Genomic DNA, 19,539 nt, shown 5'->3' with positions numbered 1-19,539 from the left:
GCAAATGGCTACCACATTGGATGTTGTAGCTCCCAGCTCTAGAATAGCCATTGTACTTCTCTCCTCCTGCATCTGAGACAGATGGTGGGATATGTTCTCATGTGTGATCTGTTCTCATGGGGCCCCTGGTGTTATGCTCAATTATACTGTTATGCTTGATTATACTATGCTGGCTGTACCCACTACCTTTCCTTTTCCACTCAAGAAGTTTTCAGTTTGTGAGCAATAGAGGACAAAAGCCAACCTATTGTCTTTAAAAAAAATTTTTTTTTAATTATTTAGTATTTATTTATTTTTGAGAGAGAGAGAGAACAAGCTGGGGAAGGTTATAGAGAGCGGAGAACTGGGGATCTGAAGTGATGCAGGGCTCAAACTCACAAACCATGAGATCATGACCTGGGCCAAAGTGTGACACTTAACTGACTGAGCCACCCAGGTGCCCCCCATCCTTATTTTTTGTTTTTTGTTTGTTTGTTTTTTGTTTGACATCCTTATTTTTTGTTTTTTCCCTTCATTGCTTATCTCCAAGTACCACATCTTCTTTATATACCTGATTCTCCCCAACAAACTCTGCTTCTCTGAGAGTGACACTTCCTGTCTGGTACACTTTGGGGCTCCTTCTCTTTAATAAGGGCTATGAACTACCAGGTCCCAGCCTGTGCATTTATACTTTCCCTTTCTCTTTCTGGAGGTGATTTTGTCTGCACTTCTAGGTCAATACACCCATCCTGCTCATTCTTCCAACCTTCCCCTCTCCATGTTCCCAGCACAAGTTAGAGGGCTGAGGGAGCTCATTCGAATTTGTATATATATATTTTTCTTCTTATAGATACCCAAACAGTGTTCTCTCTTTCCCAGGAAAATTGAAGGCATTTGATGCTGTATTTGTTTTTGGAAAGTGAGGGAGAAATGTGGAATCAGTCTACGATTGTTCTCCAAGCCCAGAAGTCCTCAAGTAAATCATTTGCACACAGGTGCTTAAAACGTTTTTAATAATAGACTTCTTCCTCCATTCTCACATGTAATCTTGATGATGTCTCAGTATGGAAGCTGCATTTAGCAGCACAGAACTGCATGGTAGCCATTAGATATCAACCATATGCCCTACTCTCACCCGTGTGGCTCTGCTTCTGTGGATTGAACATCTCCAATTCTTTTAGAGCATCTGGGTGGCTCAGTCAGTTAAGTGTCCGACTTTCAATTTTGGTTCAGGTCATGATCTCATGGTTCGTGAGATCAAGCCCTACATCAGGCTCTGTGCTGACAGTGTGGAGCCTGCTTGGGATTCTCTCTCTCTCTTGTCTCTCTGCATCTCCTCCACTCTCTCTCTTTCTCTCCCTCTCACTTTCTCTCTCTCAAAATAAATAAATAAACTTAAAAAAATGTTTAAACATCTCCAATTCTTTAAACTGTACCTCATCCCAAGGTATGCTATTGAGCCTTTTCACCTACCTCTCTCATTTCATTTTATCCAGATTCTCCTTTAAATGAGCATCAGTTTCTACACATGGTCTGACTAATACAAAAGCAGGTCTGATGTCTCATTTTGTGAAAACTCTACTTCCATCGATGCAGCCTAGTTTTGCTTCGAGTTGCTGATAATCACATTACATTGTTAATTTATAGTGAGCTTGAAATTGATTAAAACCTCTAAGTCTTTTTCACATGGGCCAAGTCACATTTCCTCCATTTGGGGATTGTCTGGTGATGGTGGTGATTTGTGATGGAAGTTATATTCCTTCTTATTAAACATCACTTTGCTTAATAAGCTTATCATTTGAACGTTTTGCTTAAGAATGAAAAGTAGTAGGGGCCCCTAGGTGGCTCAGTCGGTTAAGCATTCGACTTTGGCTCAGGTCATGATCTTGCAGTTTGTGAGTTCTAGCCCTGTATTGGGCTCTGTGCTGACAGCTCAGAGCCTGGAGCTTGCTTTGGATTCTGTGTCTCCTTCTCTCTCTGCCCCTCCCCCACTTATGCTCTCTGTCTATCAAAAATAAATAAATGTAAAAATTTTTTTAAAAAAACAGAATGGAAAAGAGGACATTTGGTGATGGATGCTTAAATGTTCCTGAGGACCTTTTGTCTAGGACGTCTGTTATAAGAATTAAGGAGTATTCTACATAAACCATCTCATGAAGAAAGTCTTTATTATTTTTCCTGATATATATTTTCATCAGGTGAGGATTGTGATTATATTTAGGGCAAATACAGAGTGAGGTATACTGCTCACACTGACAAGAAGATCTCCTAGGATTTCCACTTTTTGTTTCAGATGAACTTTTTACACATTAGCTATGTTGACTACACCTGACCAGAATGACCTGTGGAGCCTTTAAAGAAGGACACTCATGGCCAGGTCCTAACTCAGACCATTTAAATCAGGATTTATGAGACAAGGCCCAGACATTGGAATTTTTTAAATGTTTATTTACTTATTTTTTTGACAGAGATAAAGAGAAAGTGGGGAAGGGCAGAGAGAGAGAGGGAGACAGAGAACCCCAAGCAGGCTCCAGGCTGTTGGCACAGAGCCTGAAGCAGGGCTTGAACTCACAAACTATGATATCATGACCTGAGCTGAAACCAAGAGTCAGACGCTTAACCAACTGAGCCACCCAGGTGGCCCTGGACATTGGAATTTTTGACTGACTTCTCCCCCTGATATAAGTGATTCCGATCTGCCTCTCAGGTTGAGAGCCACTAGAAAGTCGAGAAGTCCATGTATGTGTATATCTGTGTGTCTTCTCCACTGCTGGACAGATGTCCGTGGATGACTCTCCATTTATTGTCTACTTTCTAAAAACCAAAGATAGCTGCATTTCTCCCCCACATGTGTGGAGTTTGTGGACATGACCTCAACAAATACTCCCATCTTGCAAATTTTAACAAGAGCAGCAGACTTTCATGTCACATAGGTGCTCAATGCTAAAACATCCTTACAAAAGAAAACTCAGACTATTGAAACACTTGGAGATTATTTCCTTTGGGAAAACCCAGAATTCTTTAAGTAGTACATTTCTCTGGAGAATTAAAGGCCTGACTCATTTTATAAGATGATTGACTAATTAATTGTAAACAGCCATCCTTTATAGGAAGTGAGACATATTGGTAATTTTATATTGCCTTTCTGGATTAAAAAGACTCATCTTAGGGGGTGCCTGGGTGGCTCAGTAAGTTAAGTCCAACCCTCAGTTTTGGTTCAGGTCATGACCTCATGGTTTGGTGAGTTCAAGTCCCATGTCAGGCTCTGAGCTAACGGTGCAGAGCCTGCTTGGGATTCTCTCTCCCTCCCTCTATCTCTGCCCCTCCTCTGCTCACGCTGTTTCTGTCTCTCTCAAAGCAAACAAATACACTTAAAAAAATTTTTTAAAGACTCATGATATATAGATACTAAAGAAATAAAAATTATTTGAAATCATGGAATTTTCAAACTAGAAATATCCTTAGGTGACTCGCTGCACCTCTCTTCACAGAGGGCAGCAATCTAGGGAGAGTCTGTGGCCTCAGAAACAGCCTGCTAACCACAGTGGTGACTCTGCCTGGGCATCACCTACAGCTGGTTAGAAATGCAGCTTCACCAGGGGTGCCTGGCTGGCTCATTCAGTTAAGCGTCTGACTCTGGATTTTGGCTCAGGTCATTTCACAGTTCATGGGATCAAGCCCTACATCAGGCTCTGTGCCGGCATCGTGGAGCCTGCTTGGGATTCTCTCCCTCTCTCCTCTGCTCCTCCCTCCTCAAAATAAATAAGTGAAAACTTACCAAAAAAACCCCTCAGAAATGCAGTATCTCAGGTCCCACTTCTGAATGAGAGCATGTACTTCATCAAGAACTCTGGGTGATTATATGCCTATTAAAGTTTGAGAAGCCCTGGTCTAGAAAATTCAGATCCAGGTAACTAACAGTAACTGTCCCTGTGTAGCTAGGTTTGATAGAATCCAATTTAAATTTAATGCAGCCTCTTTGAGGAAAAAAAAAAAAGAAAGAAAAACCCAATTGTTTTTTTCTGTGACCTTGTCATTTTGGATCATAAGAACTAATATAACAAAAAGGAATGTATTTGGGTAGTAGTTCAGAAAATTGAACTCTTTGACTGAATGCACCTCTTTTTCTTTTCATACAGTTGAAGTGAAAAGTTTGCTTTCAAAACAGCATAAAATGCTTATTATATTGTCCTTTGTTTCATTGCCAACTGTGGATTTAGATGTGGAGCCATTCAAAAAGCAGTGGGACATTATGAGTCATTCATGACCTCCTGGGCTTTTGACATTAATGTAGAACCACAGATTCCCAAGCCCAGAGTTTCCTTAAGGCATTTCAAAAACACAGCTCTACAATTTTATTGAAACCATAGCTGCAGATGTCTTTCCCAGAGGTATACGGAAATGCTATGGCAGAGATCATTCATTTACTTGAAATGAGCATTTTATCTCATTAGCATTAGTATATTTTTTCCTCATTGTCAATGTTTATTTTGCTTGGTAATCCTTGCAATCAGTTTTTAGGAAGACAGGCCAGGGCCAGATGTTACCTTGGTTAACAGGCAAATCATGATTAATTGATAAAGATCTTATATTCCAGTATCTTAAAATATAAGAAAAAGTTACATGAAACAGTAAAGCCAGAAGTGTAGATATCAGGGTTTGATTTACATTTATTGTACGCCCCCTCTCCCACTTTTTTTTTTTTTTTGGTGGATATGAAAGTGATAAGTCGTGTATGACTTGGGTGGTGCTGGTTGTGTTACACACATTAATACAACTCAGATTGATGGCTACAGATGGAAGTATATTCTCTAAGATAACACAGCACGGGGAGGGGTTCTGATGTTGTGTCATATGAGGAGCTGTGGGAGGAAATTGGAATATTTAGCTTGAAGAGGATTTAACTGTCTTTAAATGTTTGAAAAACTGACCGATGTTTGAAGGAAATACACAGACTCCTTTTGGACAATTACTGTAGTTATTGGAGATGTATGAGCAGGAGTGTGTATGTGTCAACAGAAACTAGATTAGATGAGCCTAAATGTCCCTTCCAAACCTGGGGGCCGTTGGGCACTGATCTTTCTTAAGTAACACCCCTTCTGCATCTCCAGTGCTAACCCTCCAATCCGTGCCACTGCTACCCTGGACTACAGTCACAGCCTGCACAGCCTCTACCTCTGGTGTCTCCGAAGTCCTTCCAGCCCCTTCCACACAGCAATCAGGAATGCTGTTATATAGCAACCAGCTCCCCCCATTAGAGCAGGAGTTTTCTGAGTATAGACGCCTTGTCTGTTTTGGTCGTTGCTATCTCAGACGGTGCTGCACAGTGGCTTCTGGTTGGACTTAGAAATAAAATATACCTCCTGACCGTGATCTTTGAAATTGATAATCCGGTCCATGCTCACTCCCTGACTTCATCTTAGGACATGCTCCATGTTTCTCACTATGCTTCAGCTGCATTGGCCTTTCTGATCCCTCAAACGTGACAAGATTTTACCCCACCTGAGGCCCTTTGCGCATACTATTTCTTCTTGAAATGTTCTTCACCCCACTCTTTCCTGACCACTCCTACTTACCCTTCAGGTTACTACCTCCGAGTTCCATTTCCCTGGCACAGCTACCTGACGTCACCCCATCTAAGTGAGATCCCTAATTTACACATGGTGGTTTTCTCTACTTCATAGTAACACTTATAAATGTGTAGTTCTATATTTATTGTTATTTGTTTGAGCTGTTAGCATTTGGCTCTTCTAGTAGACTGTAAGTTATCTGAAAACAAAGACTATTATGTCCTTGATGCCTTGCACAATGCACTGGGGCTCAAGAAATAGTTTTTGAGCCAGTTGTTCTCAGTGGGGATTTTGCCCTTCAGAGACATTTGACAATCTCTGGAGACATTTCTGATTGTCACAGCTGTATCTAGTGGAAAGAAACTAAAGAAACTTACTGCTAACCATCCTAAATGAGTAGAACAGTCCCCATACCACGAATTGCCAGGCTCACAATGTCAAGAGTGCCTAGGCTGAGGTTCCTGGAATGGATGGATGACCTTCTTTCTCTTTTGGCTGATTCCACTTTGTGGTTGGTGGTGTTCCCAAAGTATTCCCTGCTTTCCCACCTCCCGTTGTCATTCTATACAGAGGGAAGGTAGGTTTTGCCGGAACAGCCAAACTCGCTAGTTCTTGAGAAGCCAAGCTCCGTGTAATTAGCTGGGTAGCATTTCTTCAGATGTAAATATTGGTGGTTTAAAATTATTCAAATGATAATTCCAAATGGTTGCCAGCCATTTCCTTTTGAAATCAGGCAACTGCATTGGGAAAGTTCTGATGAATGGAGAGAGTAAGATTGTAGCTTATTGTTCAGTTGGAACTGGGTGAAAATGAACACATTTATAACACTGCCAACTTTCCATTCCTTCATGGTCATGTACAGTTTGGGTTGGGAAGGGAATAGTGGTAGGGTTGACCATGCCAAGCAGTCATTCTTGGTTCCTTTTCATTCACTTAGTGACCATTTCTGTCTTGTCATTTCTTCTCTTCTCAACCTTGTCGAATGTTGGGTCTAAGCAGCAGAACCGTTCATGTCCTGGAAGCAGCTAATTCTCACCTCCTGCCCTTCGCACATACCTTTCCCTCCCCTGGAATCACAGCATCCAAGTTTGAGCTACACAGTTTCCCATCTCTAGTTCAAGCAACTGTACTTAGGAGGAAGTCTTCCAAGGTTGCTACTTATTGAAACATTTCTTTCAGCCCCATACAGCGCTTCCCAATCTTCCTTCCCTCAGGGCACTGAGAGACTGATACTTGCACAGCATGCTAGGGAAAATCGCCGCTACCGTCCAAAGAATGAGGAGACTGGGGCTCTGGTAGCTGCTCCAAGATCTAAAGGAATCAATGTCTCAGCATATTTTAACCTTTTCCTGGCACACCAGTTGGGAAACTCTGGTGTAGAATAGCCCCACGATACTCTAGTTGCTATGGGCCATAATGATGTTATGTATTCCATTTTGAATGTGAGCTGGTGGATTGGGGTTGCCTAAGAACAAGTTGTGTTTTGTCTACCACTGGAGAAGGACAGTGGTGAGATACTTTGTGAATTTTCCTTATTCAGAAATCTCAGCAACAATGGCAGCATGGCTCCTCTGAACCAAGGAAACGGCCCTGTCCCGCAAGAACTCTCTGAAGTGGTTGTCATGAGTCTGCTGCAAAGTGCTCTAGGTCAGGAGGGGGCTCTGGGGATCCAAACCTGTGTGGCACAGCTCTGCTGACTGCTGTGCTACAGTCTGCTGAGCCCATGGGCCAAGCTAACGCAGGATCTAGATCCTGGCCACAGGGATTTGATGCAGTTTGGAAATTGCTGAAGACAAGGGAAGAGGTCTGTACCAAAGAGCCCCACTGAGTGTGATGATGGGCTGGGAAACAAGGTCTCCCACACAGGGCAGGACTGAGGATGATCTGGAGGTTTTTGTCTGGAACAACTGAATGAATGGAAGTGCCATTTGCTGAAATAGGGAAGACCGGAGAAAAGGTGGTGTATGAGTTGACCAGCATTTGATAAGCCCATTAGGCAGCTGAGAGGAGATTGTCTAGCTGTGAGCATTTGAGTTTGAAGCCAGGGAGAGAGGTCCACACTGGGGTATAAATTTGGGAGTCAAGGTGGGGGTTTCTGCTGTGGTGTTAGATTCATTCATTCACTCACTCATCAAACAGATACTGAGGGCCTACTGCACACTAGATGGAATCACCTAAGAGAAACTAGAAAGAAAGATTGTATTCCCCTCTCTCCCCCTGCAAAGAGAACCAGTGAAGCTGTGTCCTTCCACCCATGCTTTCATATGCTTGTTAGACTTGAATACAGTCAAAAATATGGAGTATTGCTTTCTTATTTTTAAACTTTACATCTAGTATATATAATTGTGCATCTTGTTTTCTTCATCCATGACATTCACATTGACACATGTTACTCTGTGGATCAATTCATTTAACTCCTGTACAGTTTTCCACCAATCAGATACCCCACACTCTGTTTAGCCTCCTGTTTATAGTCAATTCTACCATAAACATCCTTATATCTGTCTCCTTGGGAATGTATAATGAGAGTTTCTCTGTAGGGAGGATTCCCACATCACCTTTACTGGATGCTGTCAAACTATCTTTCAAACCGAGTGTGTGAGAGTCTCTCGTTCCCCACATCCTCACCAACACTCACTTTTATCGGACTTTTCAATATTTACCAGTTTGATGAATGTGAGATTTTTTTAATCTCATTTTAATTCTCATCTTCCTGATTACTAAGCATTTTGTATAGTTTATTTGTCACAAATGTTGCCTCTTCCGTGAATTGCCTGCTCAGATCCTTTGTCTACTTTTCTGTCACATTGTGTTTTTCCCCCCTTCTTAATGGAGTGTAGAAATTCTTTGTTGGATGCTAATATTTAAAACAAATTTGAACGTTTCAATTTTAATACACATTTTCTATGACTATATACTTAACCCTCCACCTTTCTATGATTATTTCGTAAAAGATGCTTACCTAAATCCTAGTGATTTTTTTTTTCCAAAATCGTTTTGTATCTTTGCCTTGTTAGGGTTGTCAAATTTCCAGGCCATAGAATCTAAAGCTGTTTCTAAAGGCCATAAAATATGACAGTTTAGAGAATGCGCTAATTTTAATGGTTCCAATCCCCAAAGCAAATTACATTTACGAAACCAAATCATTTTCCACATCCATCGCAATTGGATGATTATGACAGAGTCTGGTACATTGCTAATTAATTTTTAGGTAATACAGAGAATATGAAAGACATCTATGGTTGTTATCAAGAACCATGCAGCTGCTGCGGAGCTGTGTCACTCAGCTGGGTGCGATGGAGTCTTGAAGTTCTTATTTAACCTGGAAAATGAACATGTTTGACAAGACACTTTCTAGAATCCACCTAGCCCTAAAACTGACTTCTTCTCTTAGAAGCTCATTTTTCAAAGCCCCCATAAGGCTTAGCAAAATGAATTCATTTCTTAAGGAAATTAGAGACATTGATAGCACCAAGTGAAATGAAAAAAGCCATCAGTGGAAAATAGAATGCACACTTGACCTTTGTACGACACGGGTTTGAACTGTGCTGTACTGCGAATGTATGTTCTCTTCCTTATGATTGTCTTAATAATATTTTCTTTTCTCTAGCTCATTTTAAGTATATAGTATATAGTACACGTAACACACAAAATATGTGTTAGTCAACTATTCATGTTATTGATAACATTTCCAGTTAACAGTAGACTACTAGCAGTTAAATTTTTGGTGAGTCAAAAGTTATACGTGGATTTTCAACTGTGCAGAGGTCAATGCCCCTAAACCCCATGTTGTTCAAGGGTTATATTCTAGTTTACACTGGTGAGTTGGGCAGTTTAAAAAGCAACTTTTGTGTCTGGCTCTGAAATTCAAGAGGAAACATTCTGTGTACACAGACAAGCCAATCTCAGGGTATGTTTTCAGGGATGTGGATCCAAACTCCACAGGACATAAAGGGCTAGGTACTACGTTGACTCACACTCAGAATTATAGGCAGCTGGGGCTGTGATCTTGATCCTGGCATTCTGTGTCCAAGAGATTTGACACCAACCAAAGGTAATTACCATGTACTATTACAAAGTCAGCCAGGTTTTTGTGAGCTCCCCAAAAGAAAAGGAGACTAGCAGAAGCTGGAAGTGTGTTCATTACTTTACGGATCAGATTCTTGAGTCTTTGGACATAAGTCAGTTCAGCTCTGTGCCCCCATTCCTGGCACCCACTCTTCAAAGGGGTATTTTGACTTCATGACTTTAATTGAGGAAGGCCATTTTTATCCCAATTTCAGAGCTTTCTTTCTTTCTTTCTTTCTTTCTTTCTTTCTTTCTTTCTTTCTTTCTTATGTTTATTCATCTTTGGGGGTGGAGGGAGGAACAGAGAGAGAGGGAGACACAGAATCCAAAGCAGGCTCCAGGCTCTGAGCTGCTAGCACAGAGCCCGACACAGGGCTCAAACCCACAAACCATGAGATCATGACCTGAGCTGAAGTTCAACGCTTAACTGACTGAGCCACCCAGGCGTCCCCCAATTTCAGAGGTTTCTATTTCTTCTAGTGTATGGGATGCTTCCAAACTGACTGCCAGTCTCCTTTCACAGTGGCTGTGATTTCAGCCCATCCTCTGAACACACATCTTCTCTGCCCTCTTGGAGTGCCAGGCAGATGACATTTGCCAATATTGATGCCTTTTGGTGATGTGGGGGCTCCAGAGCCCCCTTTAGGGCTAGTAACACGGTCTCCGCTACATACGTAACTTGTCCCTCATTCTTTCCACCACCGTTTTGTGCAACCAAAGGTTGTTGCCAGGTGAGAAGGGGATTCTTAAAAGACTTTGCAAAAATTATACTCATCCACTTTAATCGTGGAATGAATAATATTGTTAATAACGTGTTCTAGAGGGCCCAGGTCATTTCTGGAAAAAGTTCAGTTGCATATAGATATCTTTGCTAATTCAAAAGAATGCTATCTAAAGTGATCAGATAGTGATGTGCTCTCTGTAATGGCAGCTGCTGAGACCTTCACTGAGGGGCAGCTCAGGTGGGCAGATCACGGTGAGCATGTGAGCCCATATGCTTGGGCAAGTGGGAGAACTGAACCAAGTAGCTGTGACCCTTTGGCTGCTGATCCAAGGTCCAGTTCACTCTTCAAAAGGTTCTGGGTCCTCTTTATGCGTGCATTTTCTTGGGCCTTTAATAATTTGTGGGAGGGTTTCAGGCCAACATTTGCATGAGACAAGTTCTACTAGCCCAGTGACAACTAAAAGTGTGCAGAGAACAGTGTAGGGAAAGGCAATGCAGGAAAAGAAATGGGCTGATTCCAAGAGACAGACTCAATGCTGCTGTGTAAGCAGAGTCTTGGCACTCTGTCAAAGCAGACAGGTAGTGTTCCAGAAAACACTGTGGCTTGACCTTTAGCAAGTATTTAATTCCTTGTTCCACTAGAGCAAGCTTGATTTGTTTTTGATTTCTGTTAAGTGTTGTAATTGCTGGGAAAGATTTGTAGTTGTGAAAAGGTGCTTTGCAGAACATGCATTATGGTTTGTATTTTAATATTCTCTGATTTGGGCTATTTAGAAAAACCTCTTTTTTCTGGCATACCCGAAGTCAGCTTTTTTCAAACTGTGGATCAGTTTTTCAAACTGTGCAGATCAGTAATCCAGTTTCCTAGGTCTCAACCACCGTTTTTGCAATGAAACAGAACAGAATAAAACATGTCAGTGTTTGTCTCACAGAGTAAAAATAATTAATTAGGGGTGAATTTCATTATTTCCAATTTTATGCTTCGAAGTCAGTCCTGCTGGTACCAAGGGCAGAGTCAGAACAGGGTGAGGAGGTATAAGGAGACCACTGGTGCTCTGTTCAGTAGGAAAGGAGAGGGAGCTTTCTTATGCAGAGAACTGACCTCAAACAGAACTGAGTGTCTGCCTCCTGGGTGCCCTGTCTCAAGTGTGTGTGCAGAAGACTCCAGCAGGGGTCTGTAGAGCACTGCGGTTCACAGTTTCTAAGCTTAGAGTAGGGTTTTCATCCGATCTGCCTTTCTTAGCTGTGTGGCCTTCTAAGTTACTTAATCCCTCTGAGCCTCAGTTTCCTCTCTTGTAAAGTAAAGAGACTGGCTCCTATGTCCTAGGGTTACTGTGAGGAGGGAATGTTATTGTTCACACTAGCTGCTTGGTCCAGTGCTCAGCACATAGACATTTAGAGCATGAGTGTCTATAGCAGCCTTATCCACAATTGACAAAACTCGGAAGCAACCAAGACGTCCTCCAGTAGGTGGATGTGTACATAAACTGTGGTACCTCCGACGGTGGAATATTCCTTAGCAATAAAAAGAAATGAGCAATTGAGCCATGAAAAGACATGGAGGAACCTTAATGCACATAACTAAGTGAAAGAGGTCAATCTTAAAAGACTACATACTCTATGATTCCAACTATATGACATTCTGGAAAAGACAAATCTGTGAGGCAGTAGACAGGTCAGTGGTCACGAGGGGTTGGGGAAGAGGGAGGGATGAATAGGTGGAGCACAGCGGACTTTTAGAGCAGAGGAAAAAAATCCGTTTGAGGTTTCCACTGCTGTTACGGTTTTATTATAGACGGCATATACAAGATAAAATTGAATATAACATGAGCTTTTAGCAATACTTTAATACCCATCATTTCCGATTTATATTTTGTAAGCTTGCATAACATGCAACCACTTGTACATCCATCTAACAAACTCTCATTATCCAAAAATCCTTTCTGAGCTTGATGCATCATCTAGGGCCATGGTTCTCAATCCTACTGGACCTATATCTCATTCACTAGCCTGAAATTAAATTCCCAGGTTAAGGGGGCGCCTGGGTGGCTGAGTCGGTTGAGCGTCCAACTCTTGATTTCAGCTCAGGTCATGGTCCCAGTGTCATAGGATTGAGCCCCGCATTGGACCCCATGCTGAGTGTGGAGCCTGGTTAAGATTCTCAATCTCTCTCTCTCTCTCTCTCTCTCTCTCTCAAAATTAAAAAAAAAAAATCCCAGGTAATATAACTCACCTATAATCATAATTTCAAAATTAATATAATGCTACAACTGTAATAGAAAAAGATATAAGAGGCATTTCTGATAAAACATTCATTTCATGTGTAACCTACGTGCAAAACTACACTCAAAAGGATCCTGGGGTCAACAGATGCCGTGCTTGCTCATGTGGAGACTCACCATGAATGGGGCAGCTGTAAACACAGACTGATGCAGGCATGTTGTGCTGGGACTCAACTTCCCCCCGGTAGTGTTGTGTCATCTGTGACATGGTTTTCTGAAATTATGAAGCCCTGAACAAAACAAAGTATAGCCTTCCTTTGAATTGTGTACATAGTTATGTTCCTGGAGAATTGAGAGTATATTAAAACCACACAAGAATTACTATGCTTGAATGTAAAATGGAATTAGGTTCTAGGCTTGGATGATTAAACACAGAAACACAGTTTCACTTACACAGAGGTCTGGCAGGATGCTAGGATGTCAGGCACATTGTAGGATATATGGTATCTCTAGCCACTGCTTACTGAAAATCAGTGATGCTCCCCAACCTTTGTGACCATTAGACGCCATTGATTTCCAGAAGGCTCCACTGGTCCAGGACCCCTTCCTAGAGGTAAGAGGGCTGGTGATGTGGCTTGGGGCAATGGGAAGCATCTTCTAGGACCAGTTCATATCTCAGCTGAAGCAGCTCCTTAAGTCCTGGAGAAATGGGACAGTAGATGCTAGTCTGCTTTTCTGGAGAGAAATGTATTTCTTTATTCTGACTCAAATTTCCCCTTGTTCCCTACAAAAATCTTTTGAAGAAGGAGACTCAAGGGGCGTGGTCCATGAAAGCAATCATCAGCCACGCATGATCCTTCCCTGAAGGACCCCATCTGCAGAGGGGAACAGCACTTCTGATCCCTGCTCCCAGCATATCATAAAAAGATTGCCTTTCTCCATTGCATAACAGATGAGACACCAAGTTTATGCCTCCATGTTTACAGTGAGCCTTTTTACTTTAAGACCCTTTCTGTGTTGTTGCGGAAAAGAACCGATCGTACTGAGAAGAGCCCATGACGTGACATTTCTGTGATTAAGGCAGCAGAATATGGGTACATTGGGTTTTTTCAAAAGCTGTGTTTGCAGGAAGATTGTACACAGAGGAGGTATTCGGTTACATATACCCAGAGGTGGTCAGGTTTAGTCTGGAGGTCACAAAAGGAGAAAGTGACTCATATGGCTATAGATGGCATCTCAAAAAATGGGGTGTCAGGAACCAGCCTTCATCTTCCATGTTCTTTTTCTTTTTTTAAATTTCTATTCGCTTTGGTGGGGAGGGGGGCATGGAAGAGGCAGAGAAATAGGGGGATAGAGGATCTGAAGTAGGCTCTGTGCTGACAGCAGAGAGCCTGATGAAGGTGAACTCATGAGCCAGGAGATCACGACCTGAGCTGAAGTCGGATGCTCAACCAACCGAGCCACCCAGATGCTCCCATGTTTGTTTGTTTGTTTGTTTGTTTTCTTTTCTAGTCTAAGTTTAATAGAGATGTCTGTGAACTGGTTTAGAGGGGTGCGGGGTCATGGCCAACACTGGCCTTGCCCAGAGCCTGAGTTCTCAGTATTGTTCTAATAATCCATACCATCTTTTCTGTTTTGGAATGAAGCCTGATCTGTAGCAATGTCATTCTTCTGAGAGTCTTCCTCCCAGAATTTCTCTGAGAATACCTGAGAGAGGTGGGGGAGCCTATACCCCTTCATTAAGAACTGCCCTTGAGGCTAGTATCCAAAATCTATAAAGAGCTCATCAAACTCCACACCCGAAAAACAAATAACCCAGTGAAGAAATGGGCAGAAAACATGAATAGACACTTCTCTAAAGAAGACATCCGGATGGCCAACAGGCACATGAAAAGATGTTCAACGTCGCTCCTTATCAGGGAAATACAAATCAAAACCACACTCAGATACCACCTCACGCCAGTCAGAGTGGCCAAAATGAAGAAATCAGGAGACTATAGATGCTGGAGAGGATGTGGAGAAACAGGAACCCTCTTGCACTGTTGGTGGGAATGCAAATTGGTGCAGCCGCTCTGGAAAGCAGTGTGGAGGTTCCTCAGAAAATTAAAAATAGACCTACCCTATGACCCAGCAATAGCACTGCTAGGAATTTATCCAAGGGATACAGGAGTACTGATGCATAGGGGCACCTGTACCCCAATGTTTATAGCGGCACTCTCAACAATAGCCAAATTATGGAAAGAGCCTAAATGTCCATCAACTGATGAATGGATAAAGAAATTGTGGTTTATATACACAATGGAATACTACGTGGCAATGAGAAAAAATGAAATATGGCCTTTTGTAGCAACATGGATGGAACTGGAGAGTGTGATGCTAAGTGAAATAAGCCATACAGAGAAAGACAGATACCATATGGTTTCACTCTTATGTGGATCCTGAGAAACATAACAGAAACCCATGGGGGAGGGGAAAAAAAAAAAAAAAAAGAGGTTAGAGTGGGAGAGAGCCAAAGCATAAGAGACTGTTAAAAACTGAGAACAAACTGAGGGTTGATGGGGGGTGGGAGGGAGGGCAGGGTGGGTGATGGGTATTGAGGAGGGCACCTTTTGGGATGAGCACTGGGTGTTGTATGGAAACCAATTTGACAGTAAATTTCATATATTAAAAAATAAAAAATAAAAAATAAAAAAAATAAAAAATAAATTAAATAAAAATATAATAAAAATAATAAATAATAAACTTAAAAAAATAAAAATAAAAATAAAAAATAAATAAAAAAAAAAAAAAAAAAAGAACTGCCCTTGAAAGAGTCCCTGCATAAAGAAAATAGAACCCATCCTAATTCCCGACAATAAGAGCATCTTGACAACCAAAAGGCCTACATGAGTAATACTTTACTTAGCAAATGCATATTGGGAAAACCATAGTATTTTCTATCTGAAAAGAAATATGATTAATTTTTAAACACCATCGGGAAAATTGACTTTTTCCCATCTGTATAAAGTTTGATGAATCTATACACAGGTATAGATTTGTGTAGCCATCACCATAATGGTGCCCCTGGCATCCCTTCTCCATCCAGATAGGTGGTATTTTCAAGAAGAGCATGTAAATGTGATCTCGCTGTTAGTGAGTTCGAGCCCGGTGTCAGTGTCAGTGTGCACTCGCACTGTCAGTGAGGAGCCTGCTTAGGATTCTCTCTCTCTCTCTCTCTCTCTCTCTCTCTCCCCCCCCCCCCACTCTTCCCTTGCTCTCTCTCTCTCAAAATAAATAAACTTTAAGAAAAATGTATCATTTTTTAAAAAGAAGAGAATGTAAATAACATTAGTATGTCATATGGTAGGTATCCTTTTAAAACTAATTTATTTTCACTTAGCATAATGCCTCTGAGATTCCCCCAATTTCTTGTAAATGTCAACACTTGGTTCTTTTTCATTGGTAAGTAGTGTTGCATTGTACAGATGCACCACCATTTATCCATTTACTGATTGAAGAACATTTGGGTTGCTTCCAATTTTCGCAGTTATGAATAGAGATGTTATAAACATTTGTTTTTATGTGAACATAATGTTCATTTCTCCAGGGTGGATACTCGGAAATAGGATTGCTGCCATATATAGTAAACGTGTGTTTAACTTTATAAGTAACTGTCAAACTATTTTCCAAAGTGCCTGTACCGTTTTGTATTTCCATCAGCAATGTGTAAGAGTTCCTTCCAGTCACTCTGCGTCTTTGTCAGCACTTGGTATTGTCAGTAATTTTAATTTTAGGTATTCTAATGGGTTTATAGTTGTATCTCATCCTGGTTTTAATTTGCATTTTGCTAACAGTTAATGATATTGAACATCCTTTCAAATGCTTTTTGACATCCTGTATCCTCTTTAAGGAAATGCTTCTCTTTGCATATTTTGCCCACTTTTCAGTTGGTTTGCTTTTTTCTTATTGTTGAGTTTTGAGAGTGCTTTATTATGCATACAAGTCAGCTATGAGGTTGGCAAATATTATTTCCTAGTTTGCACCTTGTCTTTTTATTCTCTAAATAGTGTCTTTTATAGTGGACTTCATTTTGATGAAGTCCAGATTATTGGTTTTTTCCAATGGAGTTTTTTGTTGTTGTTATTGTTGTTGTTCCACATCTTGGAACCCCTCACCCAACCTAAGGTCACGTGTTTCTTCTAAAAGTTTTATAGTCTTGGGGCGCCTGGGTGGCTCAGTCGGTTGAGCGTCCGACTTCGGCTCAGGTCACGATCTCGTGGTCTGTGAGTTCGAGCCCCGCGTCGGGCTCTGGGCTGATGGCTCAGAGCCTGGAGCCTGCTTCTGATTCTGTGGCTCCCTCTCTCTCTGACCCTCCCCCGTTCATGCTCTGTCTCTCTCTGTCTCAAAAATAAATAAACTTAAAAAAAAATTTAAGTTTTATAGTCTTATATTCTACATTTAGATCTATGATCCATTTTGGGTTGGCTTTTGTGTAAGATATGACACTTAGGTTAAAGTTTAGTTTTTTGCCTATGGATTTCTAATTGTTCCAACACTGTTGGAAACACTATTCTTTCTCCATTGAATTCCTTTTGCACCTTTGTCAAAACTCAATTGGCCATATTTATGTGTGCCTATTTTTAGATTCCCTATTCTGTTCCACTGATCTATGTGCTTATCCCTTAGCTAATACCACCCAGCTTTGATTACTATAACTTTATAGTAAGTTTCAAATTTGGGTAGTTTAAGTCCTCCAATTTTATCAGAATTGCTTTAGCTCTTCTAGTCTCTTTGCTTTTCCATATAAATTTTAGAATCGGCTTGTCTATATGTACAAGAAATCTTGCTGAGATTTTAATTGGTATTGTGTGGAATCTGTAGATCAACTTGGGGGTAATTAACATTTTTACTATGTTTAATCTTCCAATCCATGAACATAGTATATCTCTCCAATTATTTAGATCTTTGATTTCTTTCGTCAGAGTTTTATAGATTTTATATACAGATCCTATATGTGTTTTGTTAGATTTATACCTAAGCATTTTATTTTTTGGAAACTTTTGTAATGTTACATATATTTAAATTTCTTTTTTTAGTCAGACATTGCTAGTCATGTTAGTTTCCTGTGGCTGCTGTAACAAAACTTGATGGCTTAAAACAGCAAACTTGATGGCTTAAAACAGCAAATTTATTCTTTCACAGTTCTGGAGGCCAGAAGTCTATAATCAGTTTTGAGCTGAAATCAAGGTGTGGCAGGGCTGTGTTCTCTCCAGAGGCTGTAGGAGAATCTGTTCTTTGTCTTTTCCAACTTCTGGTGGCTGCCAGTATTCCCTTCTTGCAACCACATTACTCCAGTCTCTAACTCCATCTTAACATTGCCTATTCTCTGTGTTGAATCTCCCTTTGCCTCTCTTATACACTTCGGATGGCCTTAGGGCATTCCTAGATTATCCAGGACAGTCTTCTCAAGATTCTTAATCATATCTGCAAAAACTTTACCATATCGGGTAACAGTCACAGGTTTTTAGGGATTAGTACTTAATATCTTTGAGGACATTTTTCAGGCTACTACATTATTGTTTAGAAATGCAGGGCACTTTGGTGGCTCAGTCAGTTAAGCTTCCGACTTCGGCTCAGGTCATGATCTCGCAGTTGTGAGTTTGAGCCCCACGTCAGGCTCTGTACTGACAGCATAGAGCCCGGAGCCTGCTTCGGATTCTGGGTCTCCCTCCCTCTCTGCCTGTCCCCTGCTCATGCTCTCTCTCTCTCTCTCTCTCAAGCAATAAAAGAAACATTAAAAAACATATAGAAATCAAGATTTTGTGTGTGTGTGTGTGTGTTAACCTTGTGTCCTGCAACTTTGTGCTAAACTCACTTATGAATTTTAGGAGCTTTCAGTAGAGTCTCTGGGATTTTCTACATAGATAATCATGTCATCTTCAAATAGTGATGCTTTTACTTCTTTCTTTCCAATCTATTTGACTTCTGTTTCTTTTTCTTACCTTATTACATTGACTAGGACTGCCAATACAATGTTGTATAGGAGTAGTGAAAGTAGATATTCTTGCTTTGTTCCTAATATTAGGAGGAAAGCGTTCATTTGGTCATTCCTCATTAAGTATGATGTTAGCTTCTATTTCTTCTTTGCTGAATTTTTTTTGATCATGAGTGGATGTAGAATTTTGTCATATGATTTTTCTTCATCAACTGATATAATTATATATTTTTTCCTTCTTTAGATTATTAATAGGTTGAATTACATTCATTGATTTCTAAATATTGAAACAGCCTTGCATTACTGGGACTAACCCCACTTCATTGTGATGTATTATTATTTTTATACATTGCTGGTTTTGATTTGGACTATTGTGTTGAGGTTTTTTTATGTGTATATTCATTAGAGATATTGGTCTGTAGTTGTTTTTTCTTATGCTGTCTTTTTTCTGGCCTTGGTATGTGGGTAGTTCTAGCCTCAAAATAAATTGGGAAGTATTCCTTCTTCTTTTTAATGGAAGATATTGTGGAACTTTGGTGCTATTTCTTCTTTATATGTTTCATAGAATTTGCCAGTGAAAACTTCCGGGCCTGATGATATTCGTTTCCAGAAGATCTATAACTAATTTAATTTATTCTATAGTTATATGACTTTTTTAGGTTACCTATGCCATATTGGGTGAATTTTGGTAGTTTGTAGTTTTTGAGAAATTAGTCCATTTCATCCAAGTTGTCAAATATATATGCATAATATTGCTCATTGTATTCTGTTATTTTTATAATATTTGTAGTATCCATAGTTGAATCCTCTTTTTATTTTCTGACAAGTTGTGCCTTCTCTCTCTTTTCCTTTGCTAGTGATTTATCAATTTTATGGATCTTTTCAAAGAACCAGCTTTTGGTTTACTGCTTTTTCTCTATTGTTTTTTCTGTTTTCGGTTTCATTGATTTCTTTATTATTTCCTCCCTTTTGCTTGCTTTGGGCTTATTTTGCACTTCTTTT

The 19,539-nt window shown here is 40.5% G+C and overlaps 1 protein-coding gene across 8 annotated transcripts in view; it reads left to right on the top strand.

The window, feature by feature from the left end:
- The window catches only part of CERS3 (ceramide synthase 3), a 120,198-nt gene that overhangs the window by 97,883 nt on the left and 2,776 nt on the right, over nucleotides 1-19,539 (top strand). The gene's annotated exons all lie outside the window — the stretch shown is intronic.

The sequence above is a fragment of the Panthera tigris genome, chromosome B3 (assembly GCF_018350195.1).
Source record: "Panthera tigris isolate Pti1 chromosome B3, P.tigris_Pti1_mat1.1, whole genome shotgun sequence".
Taxonomy (NCBI): domain Eukaryota; kingdom Metazoa; phylum Chordata; class Mammalia; order Carnivora; family Felidae; genus Panthera; species Panthera tigris.
Note: the sequence above shows the minus strand (reverse complement) of the source record. Positions and strands in the feature narration are given on the sequence as shown.